The sequence below is a fragment of the Rousettus aegyptiacus genome, unplaced genomic scaffold (assembly GCF_014176215.1).
Source record: "Rousettus aegyptiacus isolate mRouAeg1 unplaced genomic scaffold, mRouAeg1.p scaffold_m13_p_8, whole genome shotgun sequence".
In the NCBI taxonomy this organism is placed as follows: Eukaryota; Metazoa; Chordata; class Mammalia; order Chiroptera; family Pteropodidae; genus Rousettus; species Rousettus aegyptiacus.
The window spans coordinates 91,996,077-92,009,050 of record NW_023416311.1 but is presented as its reverse complement, the minus strand read 5'-3'; the positions used below and the strand labels follow the sequence as shown (position 1 = coordinate 92,009,050).

The 12,974-nt window shown below is 35.6% G+C and overlaps 1 protein-coding gene across 5 annotated transcripts in view; it reads right to left on the bottom strand.

Moving 5' to 3' along the window:
* RANBP3L (RAN binding protein 3 like) overlaps positions 1 to 12,974 on the bottom strand; it is a 100,983-nt gene that overhangs the window by 26,825 nt on the left and 61,184 nt on the right. The gene's annotated exons all lie outside the window — the stretch shown is intronic.

Sequence of the window (12,974 nt, the reverse complement as noted above, 5' to 3'; positions counted from 1 at the left end):
AAGCACGAGCTTCGAAACTCTGAAGTCATAGCCCCAGAGCTGTGTGTGTGCACGTGTGTGTGTGTGTGTGTGTGTTTAAGAAAAATATTGCTCTAAGCCTCAGCTTTTTCATCCCTTTCTGTGTATGTCTTTTAAAGCACCAGTCCCCAACCTTTTTGGCACCAGGGACTGGTGCTCCTGTGAGAACCTAATGTCTGATGATCTGACGTGGAGCTGAATCAGAATCTGCCTTTTACGTGATCCCCAGGTGATTGGTATATATATTTGAGAAACAGTCCTCTCAGCACCTCCAGGTTTCTGTCGAATTGAGACCAAATTTAGGAAGATGGCAGGAGAGACTTTTGGAGTCACTGACTAAACCTCCAGGTGTTCTGAGTAACCTGACAATAAATAAGAAAATAATTACTATGCAAACCACATACTATGATTGTTATGATTTGATGTAAGGTGAAGTCAAGGGGTATTGTAAAGACTGAAAAATAAATGCCTGTAGTAAGGATATTGAAATATAACTATTGATATGAAATCAGTCATTCAGATATTCTGCTTGAACCAATTAATGATTTCTTCTCTAATGCAAATGTTTATTTTCTGTTTTAATAATATGTCTGAAATCTGACTTTTCCTCCTGAAAAAAATTTTTAAGAAAATGTCTACTCTAGATTAGTTAAATGTTAATTAAAATGTTTATTTCTGCAAAGCAAAAATTTAGCCTGAAAGCATAAACTACATAAAAAACATTTGTCATAGCACTAATAGTCTTCGACAAAAATTTAAAAACATCTGGTCTCAAATGTAAAAACAAAAAGATATTTGCTGTAGAAAAAAAATATAGACAAATCATATCAGGTGACAATCTCTAGAACCCCAGGAAGAGGAGACACAGTATTTGAATCACAATCTTGATTTTAAAAAACCAACCAAACGAAAACTTAAAACTATATGAAAATATTCTAAAACAGGTTTAAGAAAGGGCAAGTTGTAACCTAGAAGTAAAAGAAGTCTGGACCAATTCATGAGGGAACCACAAGCATGAGACATTCTGTGCTTGTCTCTAACCGTGTATGTAAGAACGCTGTAAAAAATGCAAAAGAATGAAATAAACAAATTATTCACCAATATATTAAAAAGTGTGTCATTACAGAAAGAATGACATTATTAACTGTGAAGGAACAATCTTGATTATATTTTATGAGATACTTTGTACTAACTCGAAGATAAAACAACCAGGACAGGAGAAGGAAACAAAGGCAGTTTACAGGAAGTTTCTAGGATGACTCACAAAGCATTAGCTCAGCTTGAGACACAAGATGAATGGACCCCGCTGGAACTACTCTCGACCCTGCTGGAACTACTCCCGCCCTGGTCAAACCTGCTGAAGTCACAAACAGTTTCATGTACTATAAATACAGTATTTGAAATAAAAGGGGAAAACACTCGCCCTTTTCAATTCAATTCTAAACTTTTCAAACTGTTCTGTTTTTGTTAGAAATGAAGTTATAAACTGGCAACTCAAATTCGGCATTTCTAGTTTTGATTCATTATGAGAAGCATACACTAGAGACAAAAAGAATCATTAGAATAAAAGAAGAAAAGTTACTCCTCTTCTCATCAATACCATGCAGATAAAGAAATGACTCATATTCAGAATGGAATAATTTCAGAATAGAAAATTGGAGATGACAAAACTATCTCTCAATTCACTGAATACAACCATCATCACCCAGAAATTTGTCTAATCCATCCCGTTTTCTGAACTCATCTGCTTTCTCCTACTGATAATTTTCAAGGGATCTGTTCATTTTAAATTGCAAAGACTCTAGACTCTTTTCTCCACTGGTTTGTACATTGGTCTAGATGTAGACACAGACCAATTTTGAAAAAACGAGGCATAGAGATAATAATCTGATGTGAGCAAGAAGCAAGAAGATTCAGAGATTGTGTCAAATGTAGACCTTGCAATACTTTTGGAGGTAGGACCAAACCCTGAAAAGTTTTGTGTCGAATGCCCTCTCATATCAACCTCAACTCCAAATTGTGCTGCTTAATTTATCATCCAGTCATGTGTGGCAGAGGGCTATAGCTAGTGACTTCATTTCATTTGCATTTTAGAATCTGGAGATTTGCAGCAGCAATAATTTAATTGAAGAAAAATTCTTCTCATTTCTTAAAGTTATTTACTTCACTACTATCTTTATAAATAGAGAAGTTCGCAGATTCAAAAAAAAAAACTTTCATTAAATCATTTGGTATAGAACACCTGGAAACATCACTGTCCATCAAAACGCAGTGGTGATGGAAGAAACTAGTTTTATATTTTTGAGAGTGTTCTGTAATTGATCCCAATGATATGGTCATCATGTGCAATGTGCTTTACATTGTTGCAATCAAGTTGACCTGTGACTTTTCCAGCAGACATCACAACATACTCCATTAAATTTTACTACTATTCTAGTGTCAAAATAATATTCTTTGAATTATTTCTTTGTTCTTACCTCATAAAGACAGTAGCTACCACATGACATGGTTATGTATGATGTACGTCATGACTAATGTTCATCTTTTTGCCTTTTGAAATGTTTAACTTAACATGACCTGAAGAGGTTGTATGAAACGTTAGACCTCGGCAATCTCCCTTGATGCTTCTTTTATGTATGGGCTTAATATAAAAACTTATACTTACATCATACTTTACCTAATATAAAACATTTAAATATATTAGTCCAGTAACTAAATAAATGACTAGTAAGAGCCAGAATGTATGGTTTTGAAAAACTAAACTTTGGTTAAAAAAAAAAAAAAACAGATTTAGATTCAAATTCCAACTCCTCAATTTACTAACTATGAGTTAGGGCAGGTCATTTGATCCCTTTGAGCCCAGGTTTCCTCTATAAAATGGGAATAAAAGATATATTTCACAGAGCTCTTGTAAGGATTAAGCAAGGTAATTAGGTAAAGCGCTAAGCACATACCTGGCACATAAAAAATGCTCAGTGAGCTGCAGCTCTTTTTACATGATATGATCCTCAAGAGGTAGGTTATTAAACTCTTGTATCATAAGAGAACTAAGGCTCTAAAATTATACGATGTGACCAAGGTCTGGGACTAAAACATAAGAGAGCTGACTTCAAATCTCACGTTTTTTTCTGTAGGAAAGACTCCTTCCTGGTTTCCATTGTTGGTTAAATGACGATTTTACAGCTTCTTCTCTTCTGAAGTGGTGATCCACCCAGGCTAAGATAGCTCTGCTGCACAAGTCTGGTTGAGATGTGATCCCAGGCTTTTGTTTTGTCACCTGTAAACACTATGAGATGTTTATTCTTGCTGTTTTCTGTTTTTGTTCTGACTCTAAAGAGGCTTATTTGAGAAAGTCGGCAGGCCAATGGTGTGGTGAATCTAGCAATTTAAAATCTCCATGCAAAAAGTTTTTTAGCCACTGGCAAAATAACTAAGAAGAATGTATTACTTACGACAAAGCATACCCATTTCTCCATAATTTGAAGGTGTAATTAGATTTATCTATAAACAAAACTATCGTATGCTTTTGTGATAGTTATTTGCGATCTTTGATCACTTGAATATGCTTACTAGCAGCAAATGTGGGACCTGTGGATTGATAATGCCAGAGAGAGTTATTTGTGCTCTGTCTATGCTGTTTCTTCATTGATGCTCATGGGGTAATAAAGATGCAGGACATGTCCTGAGATGTGCTCGGTCAGCTCAGTACCATTTGGAAATACATATTTCATTTGACAGCATTTATAAATCGCATATTTTCCCCTCAGAATAACTTATAGTGTGAAATGCTTCCATATGTTAGAAATGGGTCTCTCCATTTTGCTAAAGGAGGAGGGAATAGATATATAGGCTAGGTTTCATGGCATGTTGGAGATAAAATATTGAGCAGGCACATACACAGGTTTAAAATGGTATCTCTTAGGGTTAATTTTAAATAATTCTCTAGTGTTTTTTGTACCGTTAAAATTAAAGGTGACTTTGACACAAAATGTCATATTAGTAAGAATGAAATCACTTTTCACAAAGACTATTCATAAGTTAATATGGCTGAAATATCGCTTCATATATTGAATTCAAATAAATTTAAGCTCTTCCTCTTCAGTAAAGAAGCACAATATTATCTATCTATCTATCTTTCTATCTATCTATCTATCTATCTTTCTATCTATCTATCTATTTATTGAAGCGTTCTTCCCCTGATTACTCTAAGAAACACATTACTTTTAAATTTCTTCGTGGATTCCAAGGACACAGGTCACATGGAGAAGCTTGATTGCAACTTCTCCCAATTTTGAGTCTTGTTTTCTTAAACTTATTCCCATTTGTCCTAAGCCTTTGAGCAAGCAGAAGAAAAAGCTCCTTGTTTTCTCATTTCCGCAGGGATAAATGGATGTTTTCCCATTGAGAACAAGACCTCGAGGTGTAGGCAGGAAGAAAGGGAAAGAGTTGCCGCCCACGGCGCTACACCAGCCCAGGAGGCCTGGATTTCCTTCTCCTCTTGGCAACTCGCAGAAACCTGGCAGACTAGCATCCATCTCCACAAAAAGGCCCTGTTGGTCTTCAGGGGACAGAAATGGAGCAGGAAGACTGTGATGCCTGCGGTAGCTGGTTCTGCATAGTCAGCTATTGCATTGATTTAGAACTAGTTTGGGAGAAGTAATGGCCAGGTAGTAATTTGTAAATATTACAAGAAATATTTTGTTCATCATGCTAAAGACAATAACAAGAGAAAAACTTTCACTTTTTATAAATTTATATGACTTGAAAAATTCTCAGGAAAACTAAGAACAATCTTTTATATTTATTCATTTTTCTTTCCTTCAGGCATTCATGATCATTGAAGTATTATGACAAGTCAAGATGAAAGGATTAGAAAAGATACTATAATTATGTGATGTCTTTTTTAAAGTGTGGTTTTTTTTTTTATTATTGTGGAAAAATATACCTCACATAAAATTTACCATTTTAATGTATGGTTCGGTGACATTAAGTATATTCACACTGATGTGTTAACAATTACCACCATCCATCTCGAGAACTTTTTCATCATCCCAAACTGAAACCCACTGAACACTAACTCCCCATCCCACTCCCACTGCAGCCCTTGGTAACTACCATTCTACTTTCTGACTCTGTGATCTGACTATTCTAGGTCCCTCATATAAGTGGAATCGCACAATATTTATCTTTTTGTGTCTGACTTATTTCACTTAGCATAACGTCTTCAAGTTTCATCCATGTTGTAGAATGCATCAGAATTTCATTCTTTGTTAAGGCTGAATAATATTCTACTGTATGTATATACCACATTTTGGACCTTCTTTTTGAAGTCGGCTTTTCCTCACTTGCCTCCTCCTCCTTTCTTTGCTTCCGGTTGGCTCCATATTTCTCACTAACGCCCACCTTCCTTGCCTCCCTCCACTAATTTCTCTTCCTCCACTCTTCCCATTTCTCCTTTCTCCTCCCTATGTATTCATCATTTTCTCCACATGATTAATATTAGGATTATCGCGCACCAAGAAAACTCTTTTATGAGTATTTTTAAAAATAAGGTAAAACTCAAGTTTCTCTAGTTTTAATTTTTTAAACCATTTTAAATACTTTTAATGATGGCCTTATGTCATATAATTCTGAGTTAGAAGTAGTGAGTATAGTCCTAGATTTCTGCACTAACTACCAACTTTGAGTAGATTATGTCTCTCCTCTGGTTTCAGTTTTCTAATATGTAAAATCAATTGTACTATTTGGTCTTGGAAGGACTAGCATTCAGGGATGCAAGGAGATCAATCATTTGGACAAACTTTTGGGAGAGAAAGTAGTGATTTGTTTAGGAAGCATTAATTGCCTGCTATGAACAAGGTAATGGACAATACCAATATTGTGAGTTTAAGCCTTAAAATGTGAAAAATATTCACAAAGAAAGAAGTTTGACACATTTATTATGGTGTTTTTTGAAGATTTGTTTTCTATATTTTTTTCTCATTAAATTCATAGTTAGTTGTTTTCTGCAAGTCTCTTTAAAGACACTTAGTTGCTTCATTCCACTATCAAAACATCCTATTCTTAATTTAAGCTTATTCAATTTTCAAAGCAAAAATTAGCAAATAACACCAAACTTGAATCCATACTTGAATATGAAGCTCCTTAAAATGAAGTGGGATCTTATTAAACAAATAGAACCTCATAATCTGTAGTGCTGGTATGTGTCTTACTCATTCTTTATTATAGATTGAAATCTAAGTGCAAGTTGTCAACTTTGTTCTTTTTCAAGATTGACTTAGCTATTCTAGGTCTTTTGAATTTCCTTTATAAATTTCAAATTGGCTTGTCAATTTTAAAAAGAAGTCTCCTGGGATTTTGACTGGGATGGCTTTGAGTGTCTAGATCAATTTGAGGAGAATTGACATTTTCATAATATTGAGCTTTCCTATCCATGTATTTAGTTCAATCTTCATTAGCGTCTCTCTGCAAAATTTATTTAAGTGTACATGTCTTGCACATATTATGTTAAGTTAATCCATAAGTATTTTTCTTTTTTTCTATTAAGAGCACTTTAAAATTTCAATTTCCAATTATTCTTTGCTAATATATAGAAATACAATTGTTTTTTGTATAGTGACTTTGTATGCTATTATCCTGTAACCTTGGTAAACAAATTTATTTCTAGTATTTTTTTAGTAGATTTCTCAGCATTTTTCTACACTGACTATCAATGATCTGTAAATAAAGAGACGTTTGCTACTTCCCTTGCAATATGCAAGTCTTTTATTTCTTTTTCTTAACTAGATACACTGGCTACGGCCTCGAGTCCTATTCCATAATGTTGAATAGAAATGATTATAGTGGACATCCTTGTTTTCTTCCTGATCTTATTAGGAAAGTGTTAAGTCTTTCATTAAGTGATTTTATTGTAAATGTTCTTTATCAAATTGAAGGCGTTCCCTCCTATTTCAAATCCTTTTAGTTTTTACACAAGTGAGTATAGGAAAAATGAAGGGTTTTTGTTGTTGTTGTTGTTTGTTTTTTTAAGTCCAACTTCAGAAATGTACAAATGGTGGCTTGGGCAGCCATGGCTTTAAAAAAATGAGTGGTAAAATACATGTAGCATAAAATTTGCCATGAGCGGTAAAATACATGTAGCATAAAATTTGCCATCTTAATTATTTTTAAATGTACAGTTTAGTAGTGTTAATTGCAGTCACACCGCTGTGCTGTCAATCTTCAGAGCTCTTCATTTAGCAAAACTGAAATTCTGTACCATTAAACAATAATTTACCATCTGCTTCCTGTCTGTGAATGACTACTCCAGATAGCTCATATTGGTAGAATCATACAGTATTTTTGTGTTTGATTTAGCATAACATCCTCAAGATTCATCCATGTTACAGCATGTGTCAGAATTTACTTTCTTGTTAAGGCTAAATAATATTCCATTGTATGTAATACCACATTTAGTTTATCCATTCACTTGTCGATAGACACATGAGTTGCTTCTACCTTCTGCTATTGTGAATAGTGCTGCTATGAGCATTGGTGTATAAGTATCTGAGTACATGCTCTCACTTCTTTTGGGTATATACCCAGAAGTAGAATTGCTGGATCATACAGTAATTCTACTTTTAGTTTTTAAGGAACTGCAGTATAGCCAATGCACTATTTTTACATTCTCATCAACAGTGCATAAAAATTTTAATTTCTACACATTCTTGCCAGCACTTGTTATTTTCTATTTTGTTGTTGTTATTGTTGTTAGTAGCCATTCTAATATGTAGGGGGTAGGAAAATGAAATTTAAGCCATTATATATATTTTCCAAATCCTCACATATGTGCCATCTACTAGGAAGGCTTATTGTGAAAAAGATTCCTAGATGGGGTGGGAGCTCGAACATGATAAAGTTTAATAAAATGAGTTCTCCCCTTTTAAAATTATTTTTAAATTGTCTACATTTATTTCTACCTATCTGCACCAGTAATGGCTTTGCAGATAGAACAACAGTTACTTGAGGCTCCCTTTGGGGCTCCCTTTTGGTGGAAGAAAAACAGAAATATGTGTAAGTCTACTTCCTTTCATCTTAGTCCATTTAATTATGTATCACCCCAAAAAATGTCATGTTGTCTGTGCAGTATCACTTCTTTAGAATCACAAAAAAGCTAATACAAATCTATTTTAAGAAGCATAATATGTATATTGTTTTCATGTTATCTCTTCTGATAAAGGACCTTATGAAGCTGTATAACACTATTGGATTTCCTTTCTCAGAGCTGTGTCTTCCTCCCCAGTACTTAAATTCTTTAGGAGTTTTAAATTAAGTACATTCATGAATGTTCACAGACTATATTTAAGGAAAATAGTACATTCACAACAATGTACATGTAATTTGATTTCTGTGGTTTAGATTCAGAGCAAATTTGGTGGCACAGTAAATGGCACGCTTAGCTTTTATGTTTATGTTTACCTAACTTCTCAGCTAGATTTAGTGCCCTCCAAAACCCTCAAGAGGAGTATGTCTAAAATACGAAGATCATCAGATGAATGCAACAAAGTCAGAACATTATGAAATCAAATCACTTGTACTTTCACCCAAAAAGTTGAAAAAGTATTATTAGCTTAGTTCTTATTACCGAATTGCTGAAGGGAGAAAAACAAGATGAAAAAAAAAAAAGACTTGGGAGGAAATCATCTTTGCATTTCTAGTATCTAATACAGTATCCAGTAGTTAGTATGTATTCAGTAAAAATAAAATATATGGTTGAAGGCATTCACCTGTGATTCTGGGCTTGCAAGTTTCTTGACTTGCAGGAAATTGCCTTGGTATTAAAAATAGAACACAACCAGAAATTCATGCCCAAAATGTGATATAATACAGAATACTTCTGGTCTTTGTCCCCTATTTCTTGCATAGAACTTCAAAAACACTTTGAACTTCCTGACTGATGGATGTGTCTTTGTTATGCTAATTAGTAGCCTCAAGGTGGGCTCCTACATAGTTTCAAGGGAAGAGCTGGCCACACCAAAAAGACCAGGCACATATTTAGAGGGTAAACTTCTAGCCCTGCTTCCCACCTCTAACCTCTGGGGAGGAGAGAGGGACTGGAGATTGTGGTTAGTCATGGCCCATGATTTAATCAATCATGTTTAATTACATTTCTTATAAGAACTCTGGATGTGGAGCTTAGTGGAACTAACTGGCTGGTGAATTAACTGATACACCGGAAGAGGGGTGCGCCCTGATTTTGTGGGAACGGAAGCTCCTCCATGAGAGACCCTTCTAGACCTTGGCCTTTGTACCTCTTCATTTGGCTGTTCGTTTGCATCCTTTATAATAAAACAGTGACTGTAAGTACAGAGCTTTCCTGAGTTCTGTGAGTTTTTCCAGCGAATTATCAAACATGAGAGGGTCGTGGGAGGCCTTCGATTTGTAACTATCCAGGCAGAAGTAGAGGCACCCTGGAGACACCTGAAATTTGTGGCTGGTGTTTCAAGTGAGGTAGTCTTGGGACACTGAACCCTCAACTTCTAGAGTCTTCACTAACTCTAGGTAGTGTCAGAATTGAGTTGAATTGAGGCACATCCAGTTGGTGTTAGAGATTTGGTATTAGAACACACAAAATTACAAGGAAATCTAATACATCTTGAGTATCTGCAGAAAAGATTTTCTGATATGGATCAATAAAAAATTTAAACATTATAATACTAGGAATCATGGATTTTATGAGATGGCTATATATAGCAGCAAGTGCATTGAAAGTAACCCTTAATAATCACTTAACCTTGGAAAATCACTTGACCTTGAGGATTCCCAGTTTTTATATCTTTAAAAATGAGGATAATGATGCTTACCTGTAATGGTCAAATTTATGTGTCAACTTGGCTGCACCATAGTGCCAAATACTTGGTCAAACATTATTCTAGATGTTTCTATGAAGGTGATTGACATTTATATTTGTGGACTCTGAGTAAAGCAGATTGCCCTCCACTATGTTGGTGGATCTTAACCAAAGTTGAAGGTCTGACTAGAACAAAAGAATAACCTGTCTTGAGCAAGAGAGGATTCCGCCAGCAGACCACCTGTGGATTTGTACTGCAACACCGGTCATCTCTTCACCTGAATCCCCAACCTGCTGGCCCACATAGTGGAACTGAAATTGCCAGCCTCTCCCTCTCTCTCTCTCTCTCTCTCTCTCTCTCTCTCTCTCTCTCTCTACACACACACACACACACACACACACACACACACACACACCCTATCAATTCTGTTTCTCTGAAAAACTTTGATTAATATACTACCTTACCTGGTTATTGTGAGAATTAAATGAGATAATGTATTTGAAATCACTTCGTGAATTTTAAAGCATTATAAAACATAAGGATGGCTAAGTCTGCCTAGTTCATGTAATGTGCACCAAACTTTGTTGAGGCTCTATAGACGTATAAATTAATGTTTAGACATGTGGTTTCAGGTCAATATTATAGGTAAATAGATTTAAAATGTCATAGAAGCAGCTACAAAATAGCAACAAGTAGGGAGGGAAGCCTACTGGACTTCCGTTTGGCACTGGTATAGCATTTGTTGCCATAGGATATAACTCCACGTGGACTACAAACCATGGCTTAATTGGCTTAGTTCAATATATGTGTCCAGCATCTGGCATGGTGCTTTGCATAGTCACGGTACAGATAATTGCTGATGAATAAGTGATTTCTCTCTAATGTGATCACCCAAAAAGTACATTTTGTGAGTGACTATGTAGAAAGAGTTAAACACCTCAGAGATGACATAAAGCCTGGAGGATTAGAAAGTGTTAGAAAGGCATGCCCTCCAAAGAATTAAATGTTAATGAATGATGGTCTCTATGTTAAATAGAAGAGGTGGGACCTTGGTCTGGATGAGAGTAGGCTGAAGTCATGAACCCAGAATGTCCCAGTGAATAAACCTACAGCCAGACCTCACCCTCTGAAACTAATGACTTTCCTTCCTTGGACCTTTGCTGAACTTTGCATAACGGCAAGGTACAAATATAGCTTGGAGGAAAAAATCCGGGCCACTGCACTGAATGAATACTTTTCAACTCTAGGACAGTAACCGGAATGCTATTTAGGAGCATAGCAAACACTGCTCAGTGTCTCTTGTCAACTCAGATTGACATTTCTTGTAGCAGTCAGTGGTTAGTCTGGATTGCATTAGTATGCTTCGCAACTCTATATATTGTGGTTTATGTGGGCAGATATTTTGAGGCTTGGCTGTGGAAAGAATATGGCTGCTTTTAAAACATTCTAGGCAAAAACGTCAGTCTGAGAAAGGAGACCAGACTTTTAGTCTTGCTGGTATTTTGGGAAGTATGTCATCATAATGATATTTCCAGGCTGCTCTGGATGTGGAGAGGCCAGTAATGGAGAGGCCATCAACACGGCCTGCCTTAAGTTAAAACAACAATGGGATACTATTTTCTACTTATAACAGTGGAAAATAATTTTAAAATAATATCCAGTATTACTAAGAATATATATCCCTACACTGTGAATTAGAGGGCCATTTGGCTAAACAAACAAACAAACAAATAAAATGAACAAACACAGTATTGTTTGTAATAGCAAAACACTAGAAATCAGTGAAATATCCAACAGTAGGAAAATGCCTGAAGAAATTTTGCTGCATACACATGAAGGAATAGTATACAACTGTTAAAAATAAGGTTGTAGACACATACATGACATGGAAATTTGTTCACAATCTATCATTAAGTTAAAAAACAGTTTACAAAACACTATGTAAAAAGTAAGTCTGTTTTTGTTTAAAAATCAAGCAAAAGAATTATTTGTATATGTGCATAGAAGAAAAGGCTAAAGGACTTTACATTCAATGTTATGTAAAGCAACTATCTTTAGGTGGTAATTTTTACAGGTGATTTTTACTATCTTTTTTATGCTCCCCCCAGCAAATTTTGTATAACAAATATTACATCTGCAATTGGTTGGGGGGTAGCTTTAAACATTTCAAACCAAATGAGCAGCAAACAAGAACCTATGATGATTTAGGATTGTCTACTAACAGAGGAACAGGAATGTTTTATAGTGCTATGATTAAATCCTGGTACATTCCAGGACTTTAGATTCAAAGGTTAGTTCAAAATAATTTATATAAGCCTTCATGATACAGAATGGCCTCAAAAATCTTCTGTTTTCATTTAATATGAAGTATTTTTTATCCACACTATGCTAAGCCTTGTACAGCATTAAGTCCAGATGCAGGGAGGTGGCCTGACACATTCACACACATGTAAGTACACAGATGCCACTTTGGAAATAGAAGTTTTCAGCCCTTTAGCCAACACTCTCCATGCCACTGAAATATAACACAGTGTCTATGGAAAAATAATAAAGAGCTTATATCCTAGATTCGTATGTACACGGACAGATCCATCACAGGTTATTGAGGAGAAGTTAGAAATGTCTGGAGTAAATCTTTAACCTCTGGAGGGTGATAATGTCATCTGTGACAGCATCTAGCCTTTTCGATTAGTGTCCTTTGCTGTTCCCGGCAGAATGGATTGGAGGGATCATCTTGTCTATGCATGTCTTCCATCTGGCACTAATCGATGCAGCTGGCTGAGTAGCAGACTTGAAAATTTAAGAAGACTGATGGTGAAAATGGCTGCAAGGTAGATACCTTAGTCTGCATGAGGACACTTTTCCCTGCCTGTTTCCAGCTGTTCTTAGACTATAAAAGGGAACGAGTGTATTTATTTTGCCCACAAGTGAATGAGCCAGAGACTCACACAAAATTAAGCTTAAACTTTAAGTCTAAAATTGCACCATTAGTGGTTGGACAGGGGAGAGAGTTCCAGGCTAACTTAAAGCTTCTCTCAGCAAATTCCCCCTGCAGCTGATTCAGCCTTGCCAGGATGAGTGTTTTGAATTCCACAAAATTTAGCATAATCTAAAAAAGTGACAGTG